We start from the raw sequence: 27,253 nt of genomic DNA on the forward strand, positions 1-27,253 counted from the left end.
GCCCATTCCCTGGTTCAGTGCTCCACCATTCCTGGGGGAAGAGCCTTTTCCCAAGTGAGGGACAGCTGCCCTACAGGCATTCAGCAGAGGTTGCTGAGTTTTATCCAAGGTGGAGGAAAATACAAAGTGTACAATCCACATCTAAACAAAAAAGAGAGAGGAAGAATGAGAGGAGAGGGCCAGCCTGCCCTCAGCAGATGCTGCTCAAGAAGGGGCTGTTGACATTCTTTTGCCTTGAAACTTGACACAATTTTCATTCCTTCTCCCAGGACATTACACTCTACTTTTGGGGTTCTCTTCATGATCTGGCCCAGCAATGAGTTGCATGCACACTCTCATGGGGGCTGACTGCCATCCTGGAAGGCTGGGGATGGCCAGGGAAGTGAGGGGCACTATGAGTGACACTGGCACAGCATTAAAAGCCGGAGAGACACCAGATCCCCTGACCCTCCTGTTTTGCTGCTGCACAGGCAGCTGGATTGCCAGGGATTAATAGGTGTGCAGTGCAGAAAACTTTGCACTTCCCAATTTTAAAAAATTCTTTTTTTAAAAAAATCTACTGTATCCAAGGTTGCTTTGAGAACAAACCAGCATGTACTAGAAAGAAATCTTCATTGCAAGAGTGAGTTGAGTGATAGAAGAGACACCTGAGCTCTGCTCCTCGCTCCACCCAAGGTTAAATTCCTCTACATAAAAAACCCCTTCCCAACAGGAATGCTCTGGGAAGCAGTCTCTTATCTAGCACAGGGGGGCCTGTTTGGACTGTCCCTAAAGAAAGCACAGCTCCCAAAAAACCCCTCAGATGATAAAATGTGTCCTGTCTGTCACACTAATCATGGAGAAGGTGGCACAAGGACCACAAGGCTCAGCAGATGCCAGTGTGTAGCTGACATCGATGGAAGACAATCTTGTGGAAAAAGCCCTCCCTGGGCTGCCCATTTAAGTGGCTGCTTGTATTCCAATTTCTCTGAGAGCAGCCTCAGCTCAGAGGCAGCTCTGCCAGAGCCAGAGATCGGCTTGAGAGGAGGCAGACAAACAAGCCAGGTACCAGGAGCAGGAACCATGGGCTTGCTCCTGGCTCTCTCAGCTCCCAGCCAGGAGCAGTGTCCTTGCTGGCTGCTCTGCAAGGCGCTACACGCCTTTCCCTGTGCCAGCACACGGTGACATTTTATTCTGAAATTCAGCAGCATCTGCTGCTTCGGTGGCCAAGTTTCTGCCTCAGCAAAACTTGGACTGGATTTTAGCTAAGAGGCCAGACAGGTGATAACACCACGGAGTCTCCATCCTCCTCCCTGTGCTGGCTTTTCACAAGGATGCCCAGGGGCTAACACCTAATTCTGTAGGTGTGGAAAAGCTGTGCACTGCAGCTTTCTGTGTGCTCCACAGGCACCAGAGATGATGCACTGCTTGACTTCAGGGAATAACTGAGTGTGTGTGAGGAGAGACAAGGTCGGCAGACAGGGAAAAGTGGGAATGTCAGAAATAGGCCTTAAACACCCCAGAGATCCATAAAAAATGGGAAAGCTCTGTGTGGGGGAATGCACCACAGTCTGTTGTCGCATTCACTCTATGCATGGTGAGGATCAAGGAAAATCCAAATACAGCAGCTTTTTCCACCAAATTTTAGGAGAAAAAAGGGGAGAAAATGGTCCAGAGACAACTAAGAGTACTAGCAGGCAGAGAAGTAAAAGCAGCAGGAACCTAGTGCTACAATCCCACAAAGAGGTGTGAGTCACTGGGTTGGAGGAGCACACAAAAACTGTCCTGGAAAAGGTTTTATCCAGCTACGTAAGTTTACTGGGTTTTGAAGAAATTTGGACCACCCTAAAATCAAGCAGAGGCTATTGAGAGAAAAGGGCCTGTGGGCACCAAACTACTTAGCTTATTTTAATGCTTTAGTTTAGCAGAGTCAGCAGCCAGGCTGAGGGCAGCAGTCATGGTGTGAACACAAAGCAGAGGCACTGAGAACTGCTTTCCAGGCAGTAGAGCCTTCAAGATGTTAACAAAAATTGTGTCTGCCAAAAATACAAATGTCGTCTAGGGAATTCTTCAATTACTTTCTTTACTCACAGTGCCTATATTCACAGTGAAAAAATTCATTGGAGTGGGAAGGGCATGACAGGGGAAGAAGAATGAGGACTGGTAAAACTCTGAAAGTTTTCGTGTTTCATCCTTGGTTTCTGCAAGAAGTGACACAAACACCACAAAGCCCCCAGAAACAGTAAGTGCTTTGCAGGAAATGATTTTTAGGTGGATGTCATCACTCAGATCACAGCCAAATAATTCCAGATTAATACCTGGAATCCTGGCAAGGCTGGCCAATGCCCGTGCTGTGCAGCAGATATCCTAAATTTATGTCTGCAGGAGACAAGAGAAGGTGGCCACCGTGGCCTCCTCACTTCTGCTGTCATAAAGTCCCTCTTTCAGGGAAAATTCAAGGAAAGAGTGTTTGGGAAGACTTTGCAAACAGCTGATTGTGGAGGACACAGAGCAGGCAGACTGCAGGAGGGAGTTTCAGGGTTATTGCATGCACAGACCTGAGCTGGCCACACGCTGGATGGAGGGAGCTCCCTTTCCCCCAGCAGAATCTCAAGAGCTTGTCCCTCCAGACAGCCCCTGCTTGCCCTCCATGAAGTGGGGAGGCTGGACTCCATCCACATCCCCAGGAATGAAAGGCAAAACCAAAAAGGCCTTTCTGAGTTTTGGGTAGGCTGTGAGATCCCAGCTGCACCTCCCCTTGCCCAGAGGCCTCCCCACCGATGGCCACAGCGCTGCCAGCCCCGCCTCACCCCACCAGGTCCAGCTCTAACCCCTTTTAACCCCTCTGCTTCACACTACAGAAGGCCAACAGAATGAACTCAGGTCCGGCAATGGGCAGGAGCAGAACCTGATCCAAAAGCTGCACAACCTGCCGCTGCCATTGAGGAAAAGCCTCAGCTCCAAGTCCTAAATCCCAGTGGCTGATGCTGAATTGCACGTGTGGGATTAAGTCACAGCTAACTCCAGGCTCCCACATACAAACATTTGAACAGCCCCCTCTGTGAGCACAGACTGAAAACAGAGACAAGGAAATGTAGAAAGCAGGAGTGCCTTCAGCGTGGGCAGCTGGGGCCGCCTGGCACGCGGCCGTCACGGAGCCCCGCGGCGCTCGGGCAGAGCCACCACCAGCACTCCATCCCCAGTCCTTGAAACACTCCTGCAAACAAAGCCTCGGCTCAGACCTGCCAAGGCTCCTTTATTTGGATGGAAACTCACTCACGCTTGGCAGCAGCTCGGTGCAATTTGAAGCTGGCTCAGACCTAAAGTGAAAAGATTAATGGGATATTTGAAATCTCACCCCCATTTTTCCTCAGATCTCACTTATGTAAAAGCTCTGATGTTGGTTGCTGAGCTCCTTAAAACATAATCTGCACAATGTGCCACAGTAAATAAACAGATTTAAACAGCAAGTCTGTTTAAAAGGAGTTTATTTAGAAAGCACACACATCACTAAAGAGAGCTTATTTCTTATCTAACTCCAAGCACTTTGGAGGCAATCCTTCAGGGGTGTTCTGCAGGCAGGGCCAGATTAATTTTGTTTGCAGCAATTATTTTCAGGATGCTCTCCATTCATATTAAGAGGCTGAAAGTTCAGTTAGTTTCTTGGCTTGAGAATTAGAGAAAAGCTGGAGACATTAAAAAGAACTTTGGGCCAAACTTTCCCAGCAGTGTGTCCTTCCCTTCCTGGCTGGGGCTGACTGGCCTTCAGCAGGGGATGCAGTGAGAGGATCTGATGGACCTCAGCTTCATCCTTCTCTGCATGGCCTCACCCACACAAGTTGAGACCTCCAGAGTGCTTGAATTAAATGAACTCCCACACACACTTTTACTTGTCAGACAAGAACTGGAGTTGTTCTTCCTGCCAAGAGGCCGGAGAGGACCTCAGCAAGCAGCCACAGGCATGTTCTGAACATCAGCTATCGCAGGACCAGCCACGCCACCCATTTTTGAAATTCAGACCTCACCCGTGTGACAAGCTGTACCATTTGCACATAAATCCCAGTGTCCAAGTTCAAATAACAGACAGCACATGTTCAACAGCCTCTAGCAACACTTCAGGCCAGCAGAGACTCTGAATTCCCTCTGTAAATCAGGGGAAAATCTATATTCTTCCTCAGTCTGGAAGCCCCTGAAGGAGCCCACTGAAACCTGCTGATGGTCACCATGGGCTCTAAACTCTCAAACAGACAGGAGGTTTGGGTTGAAAGGTGACAGCCTCAGCCTGTGAGATTCCTTCCTGGTTTTCTGTGCCCTGTACAAAACACCAGACAGCACTGCCAACTGATTCATGCAGCTCCTGAACTGAGTTGTTTTATCTTTTCTGGTGCCAAAGCCTGTGGCTGCAGATCTGAGCCCACCCTTGGTACTAGGCTGCTTCTGCCTACGTGCCTCTGGAGCAGGGAATTACCAGCTACAGCAAACACAAACTGCAGTACAAAGTGGTTTAATGTTCCAATAGTGGCAAAAATACTCCAGAGAGTAGGTGCTTCCATTGTTTCAGCAATGAATTCCATGTGAATGGGCTCTGTACTATCCCTATGCCAAATGCTGCGTTGTGCCACGTGCACTGCAAACACTGAGTCTGTGCTGTGAGCACCAGAGCACACCCAGACCCTGCTCCACGTGTAACCCTTGGCCCACGAGGCTGCTGACTGAGGAGTGTGAGCCCCCACAGCTACTGAGGAGTACAAGTGAAGAGCTGCATGCCAACTACTCAACCCTCTGGCAGATCAGGATGCCCCTCGTGACACCCCCTCACTGGAGAGGACAACGTGTGACCCAGGGTGGCTGCCCTGCTAATTCCAGGGTCAGGCCATGGAATGCTGAGTGTAAGGTATCATGCAAATAAAAAATCACTTCATTTGCTCTGTTTGCAGAGTAATTTTGAAAAGCCACAATGCTTTGGCATCTGTCCTCTGCAGCCTGTTTTTGTCCTTAGCACAAATGTTTCCACTGTAACATTCCCCAGTGAGCATTTCTTACTACTACAAGCACAAAAAGCTGGGTTAAATATTGAATGGGATTCTCAGTACACAAACAATGAGGCTGCTGAGCACAGGCTGGTTTTCTTCCATTATTCTACTAGTAACTTTCTTGGAAGCCCCTTTGGCTTCAGATTTAAGGCATACAGCCCTGTTCCTCCTGCCTGCAGACAGAAAGGCTGAGCTGAGCTCTGCCTGCCTCTAATTTGATTTTAGCATCTTTACACATTATTTACTGCAACAAGGGACAGACATTCAGACAGACCCCTTGTTCAAAAATATCAAGTCAAACATCTCAAAGCCGTCTACAGCCACATGAAATAATTAGATTAAAACACTCTGTAGAAGCAGAAGTCAATGACACTGAGCTATGCCATTAAGGCCTTTCATAGATGACTTGGTCAAACACAGAAATAGCACAATTTTTCCAGTGCAGCATCACGTCTCTGGGTGATGCTTTCTATGACTTTTTAGCGCCATGAGCCTGACTGCCAAGGTCACACAGCATTATGTGCTCTGACACCTCTCACAGTCACCCTACACATTTCAGTGTCTGCAAGCTGGCAAACCCAGCAGTTTGTACTTTGGATTTAGTGCTGCAAGTCCAAGTTGTTTAGTTCCAGGGAGAGAAATACCCTCCAAACCTACTGCTACCAATAGTATACCCAAAGACCACTTGTGTGGTGAGCTGAAAGAAAAAATGCAGCATTTCTAGTCTTTGGCCTCTCATTTTAATCAACTCAGTTTCCTAAAATGACACAGGACAAGTAGCAGCATTTTGCAGGGAGCACACAGAAGGCACTGAGCAGCCATTCTGAGCCAAGGCAGCACACTGAGATGGAAAACTGCACAAAAATTGCTTTCAGATTAACCCTTTCAGTGGGAGGTTGTGGACACTGGAATCACTGTGCTTTAGGCCCTTTGAATAAACTCAAATATCTGGATTTCAGCTACCTGCTCATCCTTCCTGGACACCTGTGGCATCCCTGCAGAAGCTGCAGCTTCTTCCAGGGGTGTTTGGGGACCGCCCAGCTCACTGGGCACCAGGTTGTTTGTTAAGTTAGTTATAGAAAAGAGAAAACATCCAGATGAACAAACAAAAGCTGTGTGTACAGTCCCTTTTTCTTCCTTATCTGACACACTCCTGTTTCTGAGAGCCTCTCCAATTCCTCAGGTTTCTGCAGTGATATCCCCAAGCACAGCTTCTCATTTCTGCTTACATCACCTGTATTTCTAGGTAGGGTCTGTTTTGTAAACCAGATACCTTTGAGCTCATTTCTTTAATTCTGCCAGACTTTATAATTATATCCATTCATCTACTGACTGTTCCCACACTCCCTGACATATTTTCTTTAAGACTGTTGCATCTTTGTATTTATCAGGCTGGAATAACAGGCTGTTCTGAATTAGTCAAGCCCACCCAACACAGAAACACACTACCTAAAACATCATCCCAAATTATTTGTGACACACACAGCTTCTTTCAGCAAATGGATTTTTTGGCAGAGCCAAATAGCAATGTGGCACAGATCTCTTGCTGACATCACCCAACCTTGAAGTTTCTTTGTATTGTTTACTGCTAGTAGGCAAAAGTCTTCCACAGAGCAAAACATGAGTAGAAAGAACTTCCAATAGGAGCATCAGACTTGAGCTGACAGTGAGGAATTTCCCCCTTGGAGAACACATGGGACAATACAATACAATAAGTACAACAAGTTCATGATTTATATCTATAATGCAGCAGCAAGATGTCAAAGCTTTAGGTGTTACAACTTCAGGGGCACAAATGGAGGGCTCCCTATGAACAAAATTTCTCAAATGCTTCATTATGTGACTGTGCTGGAAATAGGCACAGGGGCACCTTTCTGGCTGTGCAATAGGATTTATACCTGCAGCAATCCAAGCAGCACTGAGACACATCTGCTTCTTTCTAATGGGCTCTGCTAAGGCAGCCCTGGAGAGTTTTGTTCAGAGCAAGACACTGTCACAGCTGTTATTATCCTGAACCATAACAGACACCGACCTCCTGGCCTAAGCCTGGAGTCCTGAAGCAGCTTGCTGCAAGTTTGATAAAAGTGTGTGCAGCCAGTGAGGGGTCAGTGAACCAAAGCCTATAATCCTTTATGAAACATCCTGTCCTCTGCAGCTTGCAGAATTGTCAGGAAAAAATCTGGTACAAAAAGCCAAAATGTCACACATTCAAAGTGTGTAGCTGTATCTTGTTAACAGAAGTTGTTAACAGAGGTTGTTCACAGAGCTTTAAGAAGGTAACAGACATGAATAATTTTCTGGGCAAGGTAAGACAGGCAAACACATGGTGGATTACAAGTATGCTCAAAGAGAGCCTTTTCCTATATTTAAATAGTGCCCTAGCCATACATGAAAAATTCCTAACCGGATCCTCCAAACATAAGTGACACTTGAAAGCTGGCACATCTGTCCAGACCCTGCTCTAAAGGGCCCACTGGAATTTATCTGTTCTCTTTCCTGTGTTACCATCACCACAAAACCATCAGAGAATCCAAATGCACATTGCAGCAGCCAGCACCAATCCCCCTCCCTGCACTCCAGAATGCATAACCTGTGTTTGGATTATAAAGCTTTGGAGCAAGAACTGAATCTTTTCCTTTTAACTTTCACAGAGTAATTAGTATAATGAGGTCCAGGAATGCTGATTCTACCGATCACCATAAAGCAATTAAAATCCTGCCATGACTTCCTTCAGCCTTTTTGCTACTGATTTACTACAATCAGCTCTAAAGTCCTCATGAGTCTGCCTGTGAGCATTAACAAATCTCAGGAATAGCAAAACAAATCCCAGAAAAGACAACATCTTTTGATATCTTGAATGTCAGAGATGTTCCTCTCCACACAGCAGGGATAATGAGTTGAACAAAAACCACTTGAGTGAGCCCCATGAAATGAAAAAAACCTTTAGGCAGGCACTTCTCAAGATTCTTAAATTGGACTTTTTTATGCTCTTCTTCACATTCAAAGTTGATGCCAAGTCGTGAGAATCCTTGTCCAGCTGGATCAGCCCATTACTGTCTGCCCCAATTTCCCCTTACAGCACCACAGCTGGAAGGATGTGGCTCTGTTTATCAGTGGCTCTTCAGATGAAAAAATTAAGACATTCTCTTCACATCAGCTGAGTGGCTGAAACCCTGGAGAGGTAAAGGCAGGTCTGCCAAACCCCAGATCCCACATTACCAGCCACACAGTGTTTAGCATCATGCGTTTGCTTTTTTGGTGCCAATTATTCAGTCTGTGGTTCATGGTCAGCCCTTTCAGCAGCAGCATCAAGAGCCACTCAAGAGCATTTGGGTCACCACCCTCCGTGCACACACCAGGCACCACATCTCCCACTGCAGGAATCAGACAGACAATGTGGAGAGTGGTTTTGAGAGCTTTGCCCTAGGTTTTCACTTACTCACTAGTGTCTGCACAGGTTTTAGGGGACTTTTGACTTAAAAGTACAGTAAAAGTAGTTACCATAGCAATTTTCACATCACTTGATGCTTGTGCTACCTCTGAGAGTCTTTTAATAGGAATTCTTACCAACACACCATGTGAACCTTCTGATTTTTTTATATTTTTGGAGGAAAAGAGAGATCTTAAACCTCCTGAGATTTTAGAAACATGTGGAAAAGTGCTGCCTTTGTTTCAAGGGGAGCACTGTCTACTGCACAGTAGAAACTCAGTGCATTTCAGAGGAGACAGGAGAAAGTGGCTCATTCCAGAAGTATTCATCATGCACAAAGAAGATGGAAAAATGTCTGCCAAAAAGAGTCTTTTGCTCCGTCAAAGATACAGCACGCTTCAAGAGAAGTTTTGTTTCCATGGTGACTGAATTTGGAGTAAGAACATCCCCTGCATCAGACATTGCTAAATCAAAAACCCAGTTGCTTTTGTTCATGCAGAGAGCTGGGTTTTTAACCCTGCCTTGCCCAAACAAACAATTAATTAGTGTTCTGCTCTCTAATTTTGCTGTGTACAGCTTCTTTTAGTAAATGAAGCAGGAAAAAGCAAGAAGGTAGAGCTAAATAGGAGAAACCTGATCTTGCAGTCTTAATAATTGGAAATAACTCCAGCTTTCAATAGCGCACCAGCATTTTTTAAAAAATGCTCATTAAAAATATCAGCAACAAGTTGTCCATTAAGGCAGTTACAGTCATGCACAGGCACTGATGTACAAGCTCTTCTTTGTTTTCCTTTCCTCTGGGATATAACAACTAACCCTCCCTCACAGAACCAATCTCACACTTCCCAAGGAATGGGAAGAGCAGGATCTGCTCCAGGAAGGTGTCTCTGGTGATCGAATGTGCCCTGATCCATTTTTGCCACTGAAACTGAAGACCCAGTCATAGCACTTGGGTTTTGGTTCACTGGAAGAAAGATCTGACACAGCCCCTCAAGCTGGGCCGCTTCCTGGAGCTGTAAATGATCTGTGTCACATGCAAGTTAGGGGAGCTCTATGCAAATTATAAAAAAAGTCCAGAATGGCTCAATATACAATAATAAATAAACTGTGCTTGAGATGCAGAAGAAACCAGAGTTAACTTTAAACAGTACTTTACAGTTGCTCTTGCCTTTCTGCCAACATTTGCCAAGTTGCACAATTCTCAGCATAGAAAATTTTCTTTTTTTCTGCCCAACAAAATGCTCCAGTATTTCTTTCTATATTGAAGAAACAATGCCAGCTGCAAGCAAGAAACCCAGTAAAACAATGGACATTGGATGTTTCCATTTAAATATATCTGAAGGATCAGAGTCAGCATTACTGAAGTTACCCATCTCTCCATTATGAGACCCTTTGTCAGTTATTTATGCCATTGCCAAGCTCTAGGGTGAAAGTTACAAGCTGGGCATGTGCCTCAAGCAATCTCTTTTTTTTTTTTTTTAATTTTCTGCTAAAACAATACAGTGCTTCTGAATTAAAATGAAGAAGGCAGTGTGCTGCTTTGCCCACAATAAAAAGCTTTCAACCTTCTCCTCGTTTGGCTCTGCCCACCCTGCAATTGGGAACACAACTCAAAGCTTTGGCAGCTACTGGCACAATAGCACCACTTCCTGCCATCTCCACAAAAATCAGCCTAAGTTTAGTCACTTTACTAGCTTTGGAAAACAAAACCTCAGCTGGTTGTGCCTACAAAAATAAGTCCTTGGGATCCTTTTCCTGAAGAGTTGCACTCTATATTTTAAGGCCAAAGTGCAATGTTTTGTTGACTGCTGTCCCCAGTCCTGTGTTACAACCAAGGAGGGAGCAGCCTGGCACTGAATAAAACAGCTCTCTCACATCCCTGGCTCTGACTGCTTCTCCATAGAACATTTAATTCTCACCAGACTGGTTGTAAACACAAACAAAAAGATAAAGGAACAGAAATCATCGAGCTCGATCAATCTGAAAATTCAAAAGGTTCTTCATCAGTTTCTGAAGGTGGGAATTTCTCCCATCCAGTTTCAGCAGAACCTGCCATATGAGAAACACTCAAGGCCTTATTCTCATTTGGAGCAGCAAAATGAGTATTTTGTGGACAAAAGCTGCAATTTTAAGTCCTCCCAAAAATCATTTTCATCTACTTTTATCAAGTTAAATGAAATGTTTTCATTCAAATGGTGCCTACAAACAAGCCTGTTTATTAAGTCAAATCTTGTGATATCAACAGTTGAATTCTTCAGAACACAGGATGATGAGTGGGGCTCCTCTCAGCTCACTTAACCACAGGTGTGTACCAAGGTGGAACCAAGGGGTCTCTGCAGCTCCCTGCCTCTCTCAGCTGGCCACTGAGCATGGGTTACACCACACACCTCATTCCCAGGCAGCAGCAGCTAGATGAAATGAGTCCTCTGCAATGATTAATTTTATTAAAACCACTGGATATCAACCACTTCTCCCAAAATAAGGAACTGCAGGATGAAAGCTTGGCTCTCCTCAGTTCTGCCTGTGCTCATGGCCTGATGTCAGGGATTCCAGCTGCCAGCATCAGCTTGACTTGTGTTGCTTTCATCACACTTTAAAGAGTTTTCTTTAGAAGTGCAACATGAAACACTTGAATACATGAAATTCAGTAAGTTTATTAGCACTGAGAAGCATCTCTGGATCCTTTAGCTGGTCCCAGTGTCAGGGCCTGGGAGGAGGAAAGGTTTCCACCATGTCACAAAGTGCAGAAGGGCTCCAGGGCAGGGGTATGGCCCTTTTACAAGTCTCAGTCACAACTGTCATCTTTAAAAAGATAAAAGAAAAGAAGCAAATAAAACCTCTTTCTCTCTATATGTGCCACTAATGTGCAAGCATGTGCCACAACTCCACAGCAAGGGAGCAAATCCAATCCACCCCACTGGTATGTGTAGGCACACAGTGAATTTTGCCTCTAATTTCCACCACAGGGGTTCAAGCTACTCTGTCTTTCACTCTCTTCCTCTGATCCTGCTCCTTGGGCTCCACTTTAAAATGAGAGCTGAACCTTTTGTTTTATATTCCAAGTCAAATATCCCAGATAAGAGTAAATCCAGCATCAATATGCTGATGTATTTTGAGGTAGGCATTATACCTCAAGTTGCTGCTCAGATAAAAAAAACTTTGCTTTTTATCAAAATGTGCTCCACACAGCCAGACTAGAAGCTCAGGGTTGTCCATTTCACCCCCAATTTAGTTTAGTGTCATTAACTCCACAAGAAGATGACCAAAAAAAAAACCAAAAACCAAACCCAAATATTCAGCACAGCATCATTTTAGGTTTTCTTTCCAACTTTTCAGAAGCTCCACATATCTGAACAAGGAGGTGAATACATCAAGCATTACAGCTTAATAAAGATTTCCAATTACTATGCTTTCCTCTTCAATCTTAAAACTGACATTTATGATTAAAAAAAAATAAAGTTATGAAAAGGTTCAAATAGAAGAAAATATTTAAGATCCAATGTACATAAGCCAAGAATGTAAAAAATGAGACTGGGAGGAGAGGGGCATTGTAATTTCAAATCAACTAAACCCAGCAGTCAATAGGTTATAAATTGCTAAATAAGATGCCTATTCCTACAAGCTCTCTCCATGATTTACTCATTAGCACTCAGGAAACAATAAGAGCTTATGAACACACTCAGCAGAGCCTGTTCCTCACAGCAGCTCTGACAACTGGTCCTTGTGAAGGAGGAGGGCAGGACGAGCAGCTGGAAGGGAGCCTGGTGCCACTCAGAGCCTGCAGCCTGGGCAGTGCCACATCTCCAGCAGCACTTCAGCCTGGCAGCCTTGGCACAGCCAGCCAGCAATTCTGCACGAGCCATTCCTTGTCCTGCACATCCAAGAGGCTTTCCAGGCTCGCTGGTGCTCTCCTTCCAGTTACTCTAATCCCCAGAGCAACTGAGATTTTCTGCCAATTTTGCATACACTGCTGTTTCCAAAAATTCCACTTCAGTGTTTACACGTGTTTCACAATGATCACTCCTAACAACCATTGAGAGAGACAATATTATCATGTTTTAATTTCCTACAAACTGCTGGCTAAGACTGCATAGAAAGTCGTGAGTGCCAGATGGCCCAATTTATTTTATTTATTCTTTCAGCATCTTTATGGAGTCATAGGCACTTTACACATTTTGCCATTTAAAATCATAAGTGCTTTGCCATCATCCCTAAAACCCTGCCAGTTGCCTTGGCTGTTACCTTTGCTGTATCACCAGTACCTCAGGGCTGCCAGCACCGTGGCTGAGGTGCAGTGGAGAGAACAGCAAATCCCACACTGAAACACCTCCCAGACAAACTGACTGCCTGGCAAAGCAACATCAGTGGGCAGCCATAGAATTTACTGGGAAACGCTCTCACTGGCCATGCCCAGTGAAAGTCAAGTACACAAAGCACAGCACAGTCATTTACTTTGTCACAACTCAGATAATGACTTCAAACACTTTACAGAGACAAGCAGAATCACTGGGAGCTACTATTTTTATTTCTCCCACTGGCTGTAGCTTGGCTGACACAAGAAGATGGGTCACTCTATTTATTAATCTCAGATAAATAGTGTAAGGACCATCAGCTGGAAGTGATCCCCTAGATAACAGACAGGAAATACTGATACATTCCTATTTCACTTTGAACTCTGCTTAAAAAGAAAGGGGTTTTGTGAAGAGCCAAATAAAAAAGAAAAACAGAAAGTTATGAAAAGGACATTTGAATTTACATCTCCAATCAGCAGGTGTGGATGTGAATACAGAGTGTTTTTCTGAGCAACAATGAGCTGCAGCAGTTCGCTGAGGCAGGATCCGCCTCCCCATCCAGGAATAAGGGGAAATGTTTACCAGCCTTTTCATTTCAGTACCTTTTATTTTCTGTCTGAGAATTCCCATGACAGATCCCACAACACAGAAGAAAAGCTGCTTTCCAGCCAGTTGCAGCTCTAGCCAACATGAGAGTGGGATCCTTTACCATCTGCCACCTGGAAGCAGTTCAACATGCCTCATTTCTGCAAGAAAAGTTATGAAGGCAATTGTTGTGTTACTCACAGTTATATTTAACAACAAAAACTCTAAAATATCATTTTCACCCAGTCCCAGGCTTGCTGGAGCCCGCTGTCATAGCTGTCTCTCTTCCCAGGCACAACTTGTTCTGGAACTGTCCCCACCCTCTTGGTGGCCAAGCCTTCTGCATGTTACCAGCTCCAAACCCAAACACTTCGTCTGCCTGCTAAACTGGGGGCACCTGGAACAGAGTCCTAGTCAGATGATTGTGACAAACATTACAGCATTATAAAAAAATTCCAGTTATTTTAGTTGGGATTTTAATTTGACTTTTTCTTCTTCCATTCGTTTTGGTATTTACGGAGCTATTGGACTTCAGAATAAATTGTTTAGTGCCATGGAAAAAGCAGAGAGCTATGTCACTGAGGCCATCAGCCATGGAGAGCATCTGGTTTTATTATTCATTGTGTCATTTCTGTTGTATTTTGTCACCTTTTTTTCTCAAGTGACTTTACTGTGCTGTGCATTTCCTCAATAGTCAACCAACAGAATTCTTTGCTGCCATAGGACAAAACATTGTTACAACACAGGCCAATCACTCAGGAAAAGGAACAGCTTCACTTGATTTAGATGGAAAACTGACTTGAAACAGCCTTAACCTGTGAAATATCCCAGATCAGGTAGCATAATTATCAGCCTGTGCTCCTTAGAGGCCAGTAACTTGTTCAGCGCCTCACCTAGTAAGAAATCCTGGCTCTCTGAAAAAAGCACTAATGAACTGAAACTCCATTTTGAAAAAAACAGTATCTGCACAGGAGAGTTGAAAGAGTTTTGTGTTGGTTTTTTTTCTGAAGCATTTAATTTATTGTAACAAAACACCTCATTTTGGCTTTAATTACAGTTTGACCAGCTATACTGCTGCTTCCCAGGGAACTACAAATCTGCAGCACAGAGTCAGCCACGCTGCCTTGATGAACTTTCTCCCTCCACACTCCTCCAGCTGTTTTACTCTTTTGGAAGTGCTCTAAGTCAGCTGTCTGACCATCCTTCTCCAGTTAGGCCATACTGGATGCAGCTTTACATTCCAATTGTAAATCTACTGCCCAGGGAAGCTGCTAATCCTGAGCCCTGCAGCTGCATCATGATCTGAATTAACGCCTCTGGAAGTGCTGAAGATGTAGAAATATTACTACTCATTTGATAGATGACTGAAAGGAGTTTTCCAGGCAGGCTGATTCAAATCACTGTGTAGATGTTCTTTCTTGAGACTTTTTATGTAACCATCACTGGGAAGAGTAGAGGAATAGAACAGAGATCAGTAGCTTCCCAGCTCAGACCATTCTCTCACAGGAGGGCTTCTGGGTGGCAGAGAGAAAATAATTATTTTTTTAATGTAAAGACAGCACTTCACTGACTCTTCCTGTAAGCACTGAGCGGGTGTTTGTGGATCACCACAATTAAATGGTCTTGGAGAATGGAATAAGGAGAGCAGTCCTGAGGTCTCTCTTCATGCTGCACAGGAAGGATGTTTTGGGTGTTTTTTCTAGACAAGCTACAGTTGAGCTTGGGTGTTATTTAGTCAGGAATCCTGAAAAAACCCTTCAGCTGCTGTGTGGGGGTGGCAGAGGAGTGCAAGTATTTGCAGCCAGGAGGGTGACAGCTGAGGCCTCTCCCTCTGCCCCATCCCTGTGCCCTGGGGGAGCCAAGACTGGCACAAGGTGACTGCAGGAGAGCAGCAGGCCCGTGGGCATTGTGCTCTCTGACTCACTGACAGCTCCCAGCAGCTGCCCCTGCAGGGTCCCAGGAATCCCCACTCCTCACCTGCCAAAGGATACCCACAGCAGGACCCCTGAGGATCCCTGAGCTCCTGCACCATATTGCCATCACCATGGAAAATTAAATAATACTCAGAACTGCAGAACAGAAGAACATCATCCACATTACTGGTATTACAGTGGGCTTCATTTCACCCTTTCAAAAACCCCCATGGGCACCAGCCCCACGGTCCTTCCCACTGGGAGTGCAGTCCAAGCAATGCAGTTTTGCACATGGGATATTTTCCACGATTCAGGGAGCTGAACCCCCTCTTGCCTCCTGGCATAGCCCAGCAAAATCCACAGTTACCAGGGCTCTGGGACAATTGCAGCTCTTGTAAGTGTGACCTTCTGCCCTGGGGAGGGAGAAAACCCATCCACCCCACAGTGACTGTACCTGCCAAACACATCTGCCCCTGGGGTGGATGGGGCAGACAGACCTGGGCTCTGCTCCTAACAAAAGGCTGGTGCTCCCTCCCAAGGCTCTCTCCAGAGACAATGGGAAGGCATCAGCTCCCCAGAAATGCCATGTCCTCAGAAATGCTCCCTGGGGCACTTCTTGGATACCTGTCCCATCTCCACCAAGTCACTGTGTGTGCCTGCCTGTCCCCACAGCTCAGGGTGACGTTCCAGGAGGAGTGAAGGGTGGAAAGGGGTATTTTCAACAAGTGGCTGGGCTGTGGGAGGGGGAGCAGTGTGGAGGGAGAGGATATTTCTGTGTGTGCAGTCCATGGGTGCACAGCTGTGGGGGATCCAGAGCTCACAGGATAACCCTCTCCAGGAGAACCTGGGCTGCTGGCTGGGCTCCTCTGGGAGCTGCAGCCCTGCTGAGCCAGCCTGGAGTGGAGTCTGCACATTCACACATGGTTTTGTTGTATTCTACATGCTACACATGAGCATCTGCTCTGTCTTCAAAGAAAAAGGTATTTCTTTTCAGAGAAAAAGGTACTTCCCACCAGCAGAAGCCAAATCTGTGGATGACAAAATCAGGCAGAAGGAGCAGATCCTGAAACACCCTGCCCATTCACACACATGCTGGAGCCATTAGTGCTCCTCTTGCTGATCAGCACTTCTCAGCAGTGAACTGAAATGTTTTCAGTCACATTCTGGACTTCTGTTACGTGCACAAGTTTTTGTTCACCTCCCACATTTTGTCCCAGTTTACCAGTTTGGATGGATCACCTTGAAAAGACCCTCCTGGTGCAGGGCAGTGGTTCTGCTGAGAGCCTCCACCCTCACACACCCAGCCAGGCTGTTAACCCAAATCCTCTCCCTCAGCCAAGGGCTCTGGATCACTGTGTTGGTTTTTTGTTCTTTGGGGTTTATTTTTGCTTTTAGTCCCTGAACATTTGCAGGACAAAATGATGGGTTTGCCCCCTGACACCTTCCTTTAGCACGGCTCTATCAGCCACTCCTGCAAGCCTGACTGTTCAAGTGTCTGTAAAGAAAACTCGTGGTATAAAACAGCTGCACAAACACCTCTGGGGATGCTTCACAACCACTGCTATATGAAAAATCCCAGGCACAGAAGGAGCTTCAGTTTTCAGTATGTCAAACCTCATATTCTGCTCTCATAAATGGTGGAATAATTTATTTTGTCACAGTCTGATGAGGCTCCAGTGCCCTGTTCCCCTGACCCACATGCTCCCTTCTGAGCCATTCTGAGGGATGGATCTAAAGATCTCTATTTTTTAATTACTTTATAGCCCGTGATTAAGATAACTTGGAATAAACTCAAGGGAAAATGAGGGCAGAAAAATTAACTCTTTAGAAAATGGCAAATTGCTAACATGAAGTGTATTCATTTCTTAAATAAAAAAAAGGTGTTATGCCTCATCCCCTGGAGCTGCCTCTCCAGCCGAAAGCCAGGCTGTATCACTGCATTTTTTTATTTCCTAGAAGTTCACATTTCCGTTTGAATTTTGTGAACAAGTTTTAGCTACTGCCCCAAGCTCACAGAGCAAACATCTCTGTGAAGCAAGAGAGACATGGTATTATCTCACTCACCATTCCTGTTTCATTTGTAATACTTATTCCTTTTCCTAGAGATAAGGGTATCAGTGATAACGATGTCAGCACTGAGATTTCTGGATGCAGTGGAAGTGAGCTACAGCCAGACATGCTGGGCTGCAGAAACTTGAAGAATATATATTTGTAGAGCCCAGAGGAGTTGTTCTTGACAAACAAAATCTACAGGTGCTTCATGAATTAATAGACATGACAGATATTCTGTCACTGGCAGAGCTCACACATGATAAAATAATTAATTTATCTCAAGGGAAAATGAGTTGCTTTCTTCAGAAGTAAATAACAAAAGTTAATGATACATCTGATGTTACATTGTTATTTTGATTTTTTTAATCAGTAAAGACACTTCCTCTGAATTAGTTTTATTTACAGCTATTCAAACCAAACCAGACAGGAATTCAAATAATGGAGTTTCAGATCTTTGTAGAAATCTCTAATTCATCATGCTACTTTGAACCAGGTTGGTTCAACTTCCCAATTCTTCCATCCCTCAGAATTATACAGCCCTCATCATAAACCCTGAAATCACCCAGCTCCACACACAGGCAGAGCAGGCCTGAGCACAATCATGAACTGCATTGCCTATGGAGGATGTAGCTGTGGTCATTTGACCACCAAAGAAATCCAGAAAACCTTCAAGCTGTTACAGGAATGCTGCCAAGATGACATTTCAGAAATGCAGATGTTTTCTGAAGGCACCACTGATCCCCAGCACCCTGTGAGCCATTAACTCTCGTGGGAGCACTCATTCCAAAGCAGCTTGTCCTGCCTTAGGAAGGGTGATTCCCTTTTCCAGCTGTGCAGCTGGATGTCCCTAGAACAGCTTTGTAGCAAAATCCCAAGGACCTTGACCCAGTAACCAGAAGTCCTGGTGACAAGACAGTTGCCTCCAAGTGGCAGTCACTGGCTTCTTTTGACTGAATCGTTGCATAAAAAGAACTGCCTGGGAACTCATCTTTCCACAACCACAGAAAACATAATAAACCTTCACGGAGGTTTGGCTTTGCCAACATTTAAAACACAACACAGTCATGAGAAGCAGCTCTGCCCCTGTCTCCAGAGCTGGCTGCTCTTTCTCCAGCATTTCAACGACCACGGTAATTTTCAGGTTTGTAAAATATCTTTTCATTTGGGGGTGAATTAATCCCACCAACATGGCAGCACATCAAACATTTAATAAACATGGCACTTAGGCTCCTACCCTAAGCACTGTGTGTTGTCAGGCTTCAGCAGGACTTGGCCTTGTGCTTCTAATATTTAAAGTGTAGGTTTTAAAAAAAGAGGTAAGTGTTCAATTTAAGAGCTAGTTCTGTAATCCCATCCCTTTTATCCCTTGCTTTAAACAAGACCTGATTTAACTGGACTGTTTTTCTTTTCCTTCTACCATGCAGAAGTGCACAAGCACTTAGAATGCAGAGATCTCCAGGAACAGCAGGAGCATGTGAAAGCAAGTGCTCACTGTTTAATTTTTACTGACACTAATAATCCTGAATCCAGCAGACCAGCCTACAACATCCCTTGGAGAGACAGGCTAGAAGAGAAGGTAATGTGATGGAGCATAAATTAATGAGGGGGTGTCCTCAGTTAAATTTTTAAAGAAAAATCATGGATTGTAAAAGTAAAAAAATAACAATTGATTACCACTATGCACTGGCTGAGAGAAGAAAGCATGTCATTGGCATGGAAGGATAGGAAATGAGGGTGCAGAAATGAAAGTGTGTAGAGCTACTGCAAAGGAAGCTGGAGAGAAGCTTGCTACTCAAAGATTTTCATTTGCAAAGACCAGGATTTCTCAGCAGACAGTAGCTGTACCAAAAAAAAACCACTATATACACTAAGCCTGCCACATCTGTTTCCTTTTTATCCATCAGGAAAAAAATATCAAGTCAAAAGCTCCATCAAACTTGTCAAAACAAGAGGATGTTCCTGTGTCAGCCTCATCAATCACTGCTGACACCACAGGAAATGCAGAACTCAGTTTCTCATGGATAATAAACACTTTTTATATCTGACATTGATTTCTAGTTTGTCACTGTTGTATTAATACCTCTGTCCAAAATGGAAGGAGGAGAGCAAAGAAAGACAGAGGTGAGACTCTTAGTGGATGTGTTTGTATTTGATGTGCTGGTAATTCACATTGGCACCATCCAGTGTGAAGAAGGCAAACTCTGCTGGCCAGGACAATTGGTCTTTAGTGCTTTAAGGCTTTTATGAGGCCATCTATCTTAATCTTCTTGTCAGACTTAGGAGAGGACATGAAAGATAACAAACAGAGGTGGGAGAAACATCTGGTTTCCAAACTAGTTCCATATTTGAAGCTCAGAAGGCTGGCTGGCTACATCTCCTTATATTTTGGGATCCATAATACTTTATCAATGATTGCTGTGAATCAGGAAAATGGCTGTAAGCTTCTCTCCCGTGGAGACAGCATTTGTAGAACCTTGTGCTCTGCAAACACCTCATTCTAACCTGGCTGGATAACCCCAAAACAAAAAATGAGATCAAAATTTAGGCCACTGAGGCACAGGGCTCCTTGTGGCATCCCAGATGATAATCCACATCTGTTTTGGCAGGATGCTTCACTTGGGGCACTCATCCTTGACTGCTGGGTTTTCCCCATCTGTACAGGAAGGCAAATCACACCTGACAGCAAAGGGGAAATGTTTGTGAAGTGCTCAGAATTGTTCCGACAGCCCTGGCTCCTGCCAAATGCAGGAAAATCAATTAATCCATCTCAGTGCCAATCCATCTCAGTGGCAATCAATCAAGTAATCAGCTGGCTGAATGCTATTTTCTGTCAGTTAAACATACATTTCTCACCTGTTTTTAAAGCAAGTGTCGCTTATTTGGGGGAAGGGTTGTTGTAAACCCCACAAAAGACTGAAATTCAATTTCACACTAGAATTTCACACTAGTTTTTCTCCCTCACAAAATGCAAATTCATCTCTAATCTCTTTCTGGTATCAAGCCAGGCACGAGGGAAATGCACACTCAGGTTAATTTTTACACTCAATACCTTGATATCCCTTGAATGAAATAGCAAGTAATGACTGAGATGCAAAAATGTGGCTTTTTGGAGAAGGAAATGGTTGGAGGCTGCTCTCAAACTACCCAAAAATGTTTCTGCTGTGATGCTGGGCAGCTGGTGTGCTGTGTCTGCTGCTTATTGGAATAACCCTCACCTTATTGCTACCTCAGTCATCTTTTGTTTCTCCCCACAACAGTGCAGGGGATTTCACAGCAATCTGCTTGTCTCACATAAAGGGTCCTTATTCAGGCTGCTACATGCTAAATATTAATGTTTAGCATTTTCATGCCTTCCATTATGGCCATTCTGTGTTGGCTTGTGCTGCTGTAAGGCAAAAACAATCAGTTGTGTGCCTCCAGGGTAATCGTGGTCTCAGCAGAAGGAAGAAGCTGGAATTTAAAATCGACCCCTCCTAAGGCAGGCATTTCTGCTGACTCAGGTGTGTGTGAGGAGCAGCTGCCCTGGGGAACCCAGCACTGCTCTCACAGCCCCAGGCACAGGGGGATCCTTCCTGCTCCATCCCAGCACAGCATCCAGGGACAGCTCTGCCAGGGTGGGAGGATTTTACAGGGGCATCAAAGATGGGGGGTGGAGATGGGCTGGCAGCTGGATTACTACAAAAGCTGGACTATTAATTCTGCAGAGACCTCTGCAGCCCTTTGGTCTCTTACTCACAGCCTTGGGACTTATTTTCCCAGCAAAGTTTTTGCAGGCTGTGGCAAACAGCAAAGTCAGAATAACCAGGAGAGGCTGAGGATAAAGTGGCAGCACATAAAGATAATTCAGCTATGTAAATCGTGCTCCAGGAAACACAATACCTCTTCTTTAAGTGTGTAGCAGAAGGCTTCATTAAAAGTTTGTTTTGAAGTAATTTTTCTGCTCTTTGTTCTCTCTCAGTTCCTTTAAAGTTGTTGGGGCTTTTTTTTTTTTCCCCTTGAAAACAAATCATAGTTAGAATAAAGAGACCGCTGACCTACATTCTCCCAGCTGTGTTACACTTAATTGTGAGACTTGTCAAACGAAACTCAGGAGTGATCATCACCAAGACAGGCTGTGAAAACACCTACTGCTCCAACTCCTGAGCCTCCCTGTTTGAAACCGTCAGAATAATCTCTTTGAGAGATCCAAGCAGGCTTGGATTATTCAGTCCAATGAGTGAATCTTTCTTTGCAGACATCAGAGCAAGGCTCCTCACCTGGTCTCAGCCCTCTTGCACAGTCCCTCAGCTGCTTGGACACTCTCCTTGGCTGTGGTTTTGGTGCACTGCCAGCACCAAATAAACCCGTGAGGATCACAAAGTTCAAGCAGAATTTGAACCCCTTGAGTAAAAATTTCCATAATCCATGAGTCTACCAAGTTACAAAAGTACACAGCCAGTTGAGAAAATCAAAGTTAGAGAAGACTGAGGAGATGTATCCAGTCCTATAGCAGAGAAGTGAAATATTGACAATGAAGAGCTGAACGTCTTTCTTCGATTTGCTTAAAAACCCCTCCAATTTCTTGTCCTTACATTAAAAAAAACACATTCAGAATGTGTTACATAGCTCATGTGTAAGGGGGCAGACCATTTCTTAAGACTGCATGTTTTTCCTTTGTGCAGCACTAGACACTCCAGAAGGGAACAAAGGCTGGTAGTGAATTTCCAAGCTCATTTTAAGAGGCTTTTGCTTATATTGCATTATTTCACTCTTCATCAACTCTCTCAATGGTCTCTTGAATGAAACACCTGACACTCTCAGGAATGACAAATCTTCTAGCAAGCAAGCAGCACACAAAAGACAACATTAAACACCAACTGTCAGCTCTTTTTGATCTCTGAGAGGGTGGAGGAGAAGGGTCTGTTTGTTTGAGCACACAGAGCAAACGCTGGGCATTGGGAATGTGTGCTGAGCCAATAACCAGGTACCAGCACACCTGGACCAAGGGCACAGCTGAGGCTGGTGAGCTGCTTCTGCTTTCCTTGAGGGGGCTTCCATTTGGAGAAGGAGGAAGCTATAAAAGAAGGGATGATTTAAAACAATTCCCTGGGGTGAGCAGCAGCCAGAGGTACTCAGGGGATGGGATGAGCTGTGTGGGCAGCCTGTGTCCCTGGCAGGGGCTCAGGGAGAAGGGGCAGAAGGCAGCCAGGCCCCTCAGGGAGTGCTCTGAGCACTGCAGCTGGAATGAAGGTGCTTGGCCTCAGCCAGCAAGGCCAGAAACACAAATCAAACCAAGCTGGCCCTTCCACAGATTCTGGCACTGGTGATGCTCCAGGTGGGCGTTTCAGTGAGAAAAAGCAACCCCTGCCTCTGATCCTGTGACCATGCTGAGCTGAGAGTCCCAGCCCAGAGGAGATCTCTCCTGCCCCAGCCCCACTGCGTCCCCCTGGCTCTGGCAGCTCCTGAAATGCCCTGTGAACGTTTCATCCCGTGAAATGTCCTCCCTCACCACTGCTGGTTGCCCAGACACGGCTGCTAATGAGTCCCCTGGTACTCAGAGGCTCGGCTCATTTGGAGCTGAGCTATCTCGTGGTGATTTTCCTGCATAAGCAGGATGATGCACAGGGGGGCACAGCTGACAATCATTGCTCCTGTCACCCCGTGTGCAGTGACTACCCTGAAAATTCAGGTGGAAAATGTCATTCTTGTTAGAGAGAGAACACAGCTCTGCCACAGGTGTACCAAGGAACACTGCTTCAGGTTATTTGAAAGTGAGATTTGTCCCACCTGTCTTGCCTTTCCCCATATCAAAATTGACACAAACCAACCAAAAGAAACTCTTCTCTCTCATATCCATTTTTGAGAAGACTTTGTACATTTCTGCTGTTCTCCTGCTGTACAGCAGCCATAACCAAAATATTTTTTAGCGTGTGTAATAATAGTTTTAAACAGATTTCTCATGAGATATATCCCTGTATCAATAAAGAAAAGGCTTTTATCATTTAAATGCATTGTTCTGTATCTATATTTACCATCCTTCATCAAATCTATTTCATCATTGTCAATTTTTAGAGTCCTCAGTAGACCACAACCATAAAAGTTAATGGGAAATAGTTAATCCTAACAATGAACTTCTCCATTCAGGACAGGACACGACAATAAATACTGATTTTGATGAATTCCATTTCAAAACATCCCATCCTGTGCCTTACACCCACACCCAGCAGAGCAGCAGAGCCTGTGTGAGCCCCAGGTGTGTTTTACATCCTTGTTCCCATTTCTGCCCCAGTAAACACAAAGGCATTGCCTTCTGTTCAAATAAATGAAGAGCAAATCCTCCCGTTCATGCCAGTCTGAGCCATCCCAGATAAAAACACTGAACCCAAAGCACTGCTCAGATCTTGCTCCTGCTGGATTTCCTGTTCAGTTTGGCTAACACAGGAGATTCCACTCAAATAAACAACCAAATATTGATATTTATGCAAATAGAACAAGCAGTGATGTAAACTTTTGAAGTTTGCTTGTGTGTGCTTCAAAACCAATAAACAGTATTTTTACTTTGAACCTTCTTTCTCAAACACTAAGAAAAAGATGCCTTTCAAGTAAACAAATGTAATTCAAATCAAGACAGTACATGCAGTGTGAAATCTGCTGCCACATCATAAGGCAGCAAGCACAGTGCAGCTCAGCTGCACACCACTAATGCCAAGATTTTGTAGTAAAAACACTGACAGACCCTTAATTATTATAGTGCCTCCTGGCAGTGCTATAATTAGATTGAACATAACTATTAGTCATCATAATTAGTACACAAATTCCTTGTTTAGCACAATAAAAATTACAAAGCAAGGATGCCACTTAATTAGGTGACCTGGGAATTGATGGCCACCTATATTTCACTTTTACTTTAAGTGTCCTTACCGAGATTAAATCTAATATTTATAACCAAGAATGGGTATTTATATGGCACTCCACCGGTACATAAAATCACCTGTTAAATTAATATTTATTAAATACCTCAAGGACATTTCTGAAGTTATGCCAGCAGTTCATTTGGAATTGTATTCCAAGGAAGGAAATACATCACAATTTTAGGAACTCAAGGTTAATTGCATATTCTAATAAGTGTCTTACATACCATAAATTTAAAAGAAAAGGAAGTGCATTCAGTTAAATCCCTATCAACCTTCCAGTTCTCCTGATGGTCCTCATTGTATCCTAGTGAAGTGCTTGGACTTCTTTAAACCCTCTGCCACAGACACTGTCTAAGGGCTCCACGAAGTAGCCACACTTTAGAGAAATGCTTTTTAATTCTGAATCTCATCCATCACACATTTTAAACAAGCGGAAATTTGATATAAGTAATCCCTGGTGCCGTGAAAACCTTCTGAATTTCACAAGCACCCTAATTCCTGCAGGGCTGACAAACTGTCTGGGGACTTTGGTTGGATTTTGGGTCTCTGTCTTCCCCTGAGGAGGTGGCAGAGCAAGGTGATCTGCACAGTTTCCCCTTTCACAGGTCAACCAAGGAGTTATTTGTCTGAGCCTCATTGAAGCTTGTGGTTGAAAATGGTCCCAGCTGTTTGTTTCACAGCATCAGACAAGGATGGTACAGAATTGTTCATTATGTTTAACCATTTTAATTGCACTAGATTCATACACAAGTTTCTTGAAAATAAAACGTGCTCCCTTTGCCATGCACAGATAGATCACATCCAGCAGGAGAGACAGAATGAAGGAGCTGAGAGGCTGTGGTGTGCACTTGAGCTGTGTGGAAGCAGTGACCCCAGCCTGGGCTGGAGCCCTGGGTGGGCAGAGAGCCCTTCGGGTCCCAGTGAACAGCTCCAGAGCGACCCTGCAGCACTTTGCAATCCAACTGCTGCTCTGAACAAGAGCCCACAAGAAAAATGAAGACCAAACACAAACGTGGTGCCATTTGGTATAGAAAGCAATGGTGTTTTCCTGCCAGGTACCTGCTGACACTGCCAGACTCCAACCTCCTCCCTGCAGCCCAGAAAGCTCACCGCAGCACTTAGCAATCTGTTCACACCATCATTAAACCCATTATCCCTCAGTGATGGAAAAGTCTCTACAAATGCCACAATGCCACTGCTCTGTGACAAATCCCCCTCCTCTAAATGGTGAGCATTTAGTGTTTACTGTCACGGATTAATTTGAATTTAAAGGGGAAAAAAAAAAAGAAAAAAATTGCTTCTGTAGGCAGACTGTGGTAAATATCAATATGTTTCATCAGAGCTTCTCTTTCATTAGTTCTAGACCAATTACAGCAACTATTTCTTCTCTGGGATATTTCATCAAGCTATTAATTAGAATATGGAAAACATGAAATTCTCTCTTACTTCCTCATTGCAGAAGACCTTCCAATCATAATTGTAACAGATAAGGAGAAAATGGAAAAGTTGTTGTCTGCCACAGATTAGGAGACTTGCCAAAAATGTAGAAGAGTTGATATTCAATGCATCCAGCAACAGAAAAATAATATAATACATGTAAACTATTTAAGGCAACAACAATATAAGTGCAGGAACCAATTTTTTTTTTTTACCATGACTGGTTTCCCAATTTCTTCTACTTCATCAGACTGGAAATTTCAAACCACAGGCTCCCCAGGAAATATTTCTGGCTACTTTAGAACATTCTTTCAGTGATATGGCCCCAAGGTGATGATGTCAGGGTCCAAACCCTTTTGAAAAGCTGCACTGTGATTTCTTGTGCCCCCATGAATAGTGAGAAAAGGCAATTACTGTGAATGCTTTGTCCCTTAGCCCAGGTAGCCTGACTTCTGCTGGAAAAATCTGCAGGTGTGAGTTTTTAACAGGGCAGATAAAGTGATGTCACAGAGCTCCAGCTCTGGCTCCCACAGGAGGGGGAACTGGCACCATCCCTCTGAGCTAATGGAAGAGCACAGGTCAGGCTGCACTGGAGCACCTCGTGTTGGCCACATTTCCTTCAGAAACTGACAGTCTGCACAGACAAAAGGAAACATGAAAACAGCCCAAGGCTGAGGTTCATGAGAAGCAATGATGCCACAAAGAGGAGACACCCAAGTAGGCTCTGAGGGGCACTTGACTGATCCACCCAAACCCAGCAAGTATTTATTCCATTTTTTTTTCTAGGTGAATTTTCACAATTCTCTTAAAATTCTGGGAGAATTTTCACAATCCTCCTTCCTTCCCAATGCTGCCTGTGCTGTGCACCCCTGGCCACAGCCCAGTGCACCTGAGGGAGCTCAACAGGGGAGCCCAAGGTACCACACAAATATAATTTACACTATTTCCTCAGTCCTCACATCCTCCTTCCTGCATCTCCTCCCTCCTGGAACAGACTGGATCTCTCCTGTCACAGCTCTGCAGTGTCCAAGAGCAGCTTTTTGGGTCACACTGCTCAGTTCTGATTGACACTGAGCATGTAGAGCAAGGCTCTGCTTCACTCTCCCCTCATGATTCTGTTCTTTCAGGCAACCACTGGAAATACCTTCTCATGGCTCAGGGAACAAACCCCCTTTTCCTTCAAATCGTCTCTCCAAAATTGTACTTAAGAAAGGGGAAAGTGGTGCCTGACACTGAGGGTGAGGAAAAGAACAAGGAGCAGCCCCACAAGCAGTGAGGATGAGAAAGGAGCAGTGGTTACCATCACCTTCACTCAACTTCATCATTTATCTCTCAGCTTCAAGACTCCAGTCTTGACAAATTCTGAAGGATTAAATAACAAGGGAGGAGGTGATTTGTTATGTAAGGAGACATTCTGCTCCAAAATGAAACTCGTTCAGAAAGGGTTCACTGTCAACTCCACCAAGAACAGCATTTTGCAGCTGGGGAGAACTGAGAGAGCAACAAGGACTCTGCTTTTCCACCCAAAATACGTGCACTTATTTTTGAAATGTAGGACTAAAGGATTTTTCCTTAGGAAAGGTTTATTCATAATAAATAAAAGAAAAAAGGTTTCAAACTGAACCGTCTTCCAAATTAG

The sequence above is a fragment of the Motacilla alba genome, chromosome 12 (genome assembly GCF_015832195.1).
Source record: "Motacilla alba alba isolate MOTALB_02 chromosome 12, Motacilla_alba_V1.0_pri, whole genome shotgun sequence".
NCBI classification, from domain to species: domain Eukaryota; kingdom Metazoa; phylum Chordata; class Aves; order Passeriformes; family Motacillidae; genus Motacilla; species Motacilla alba.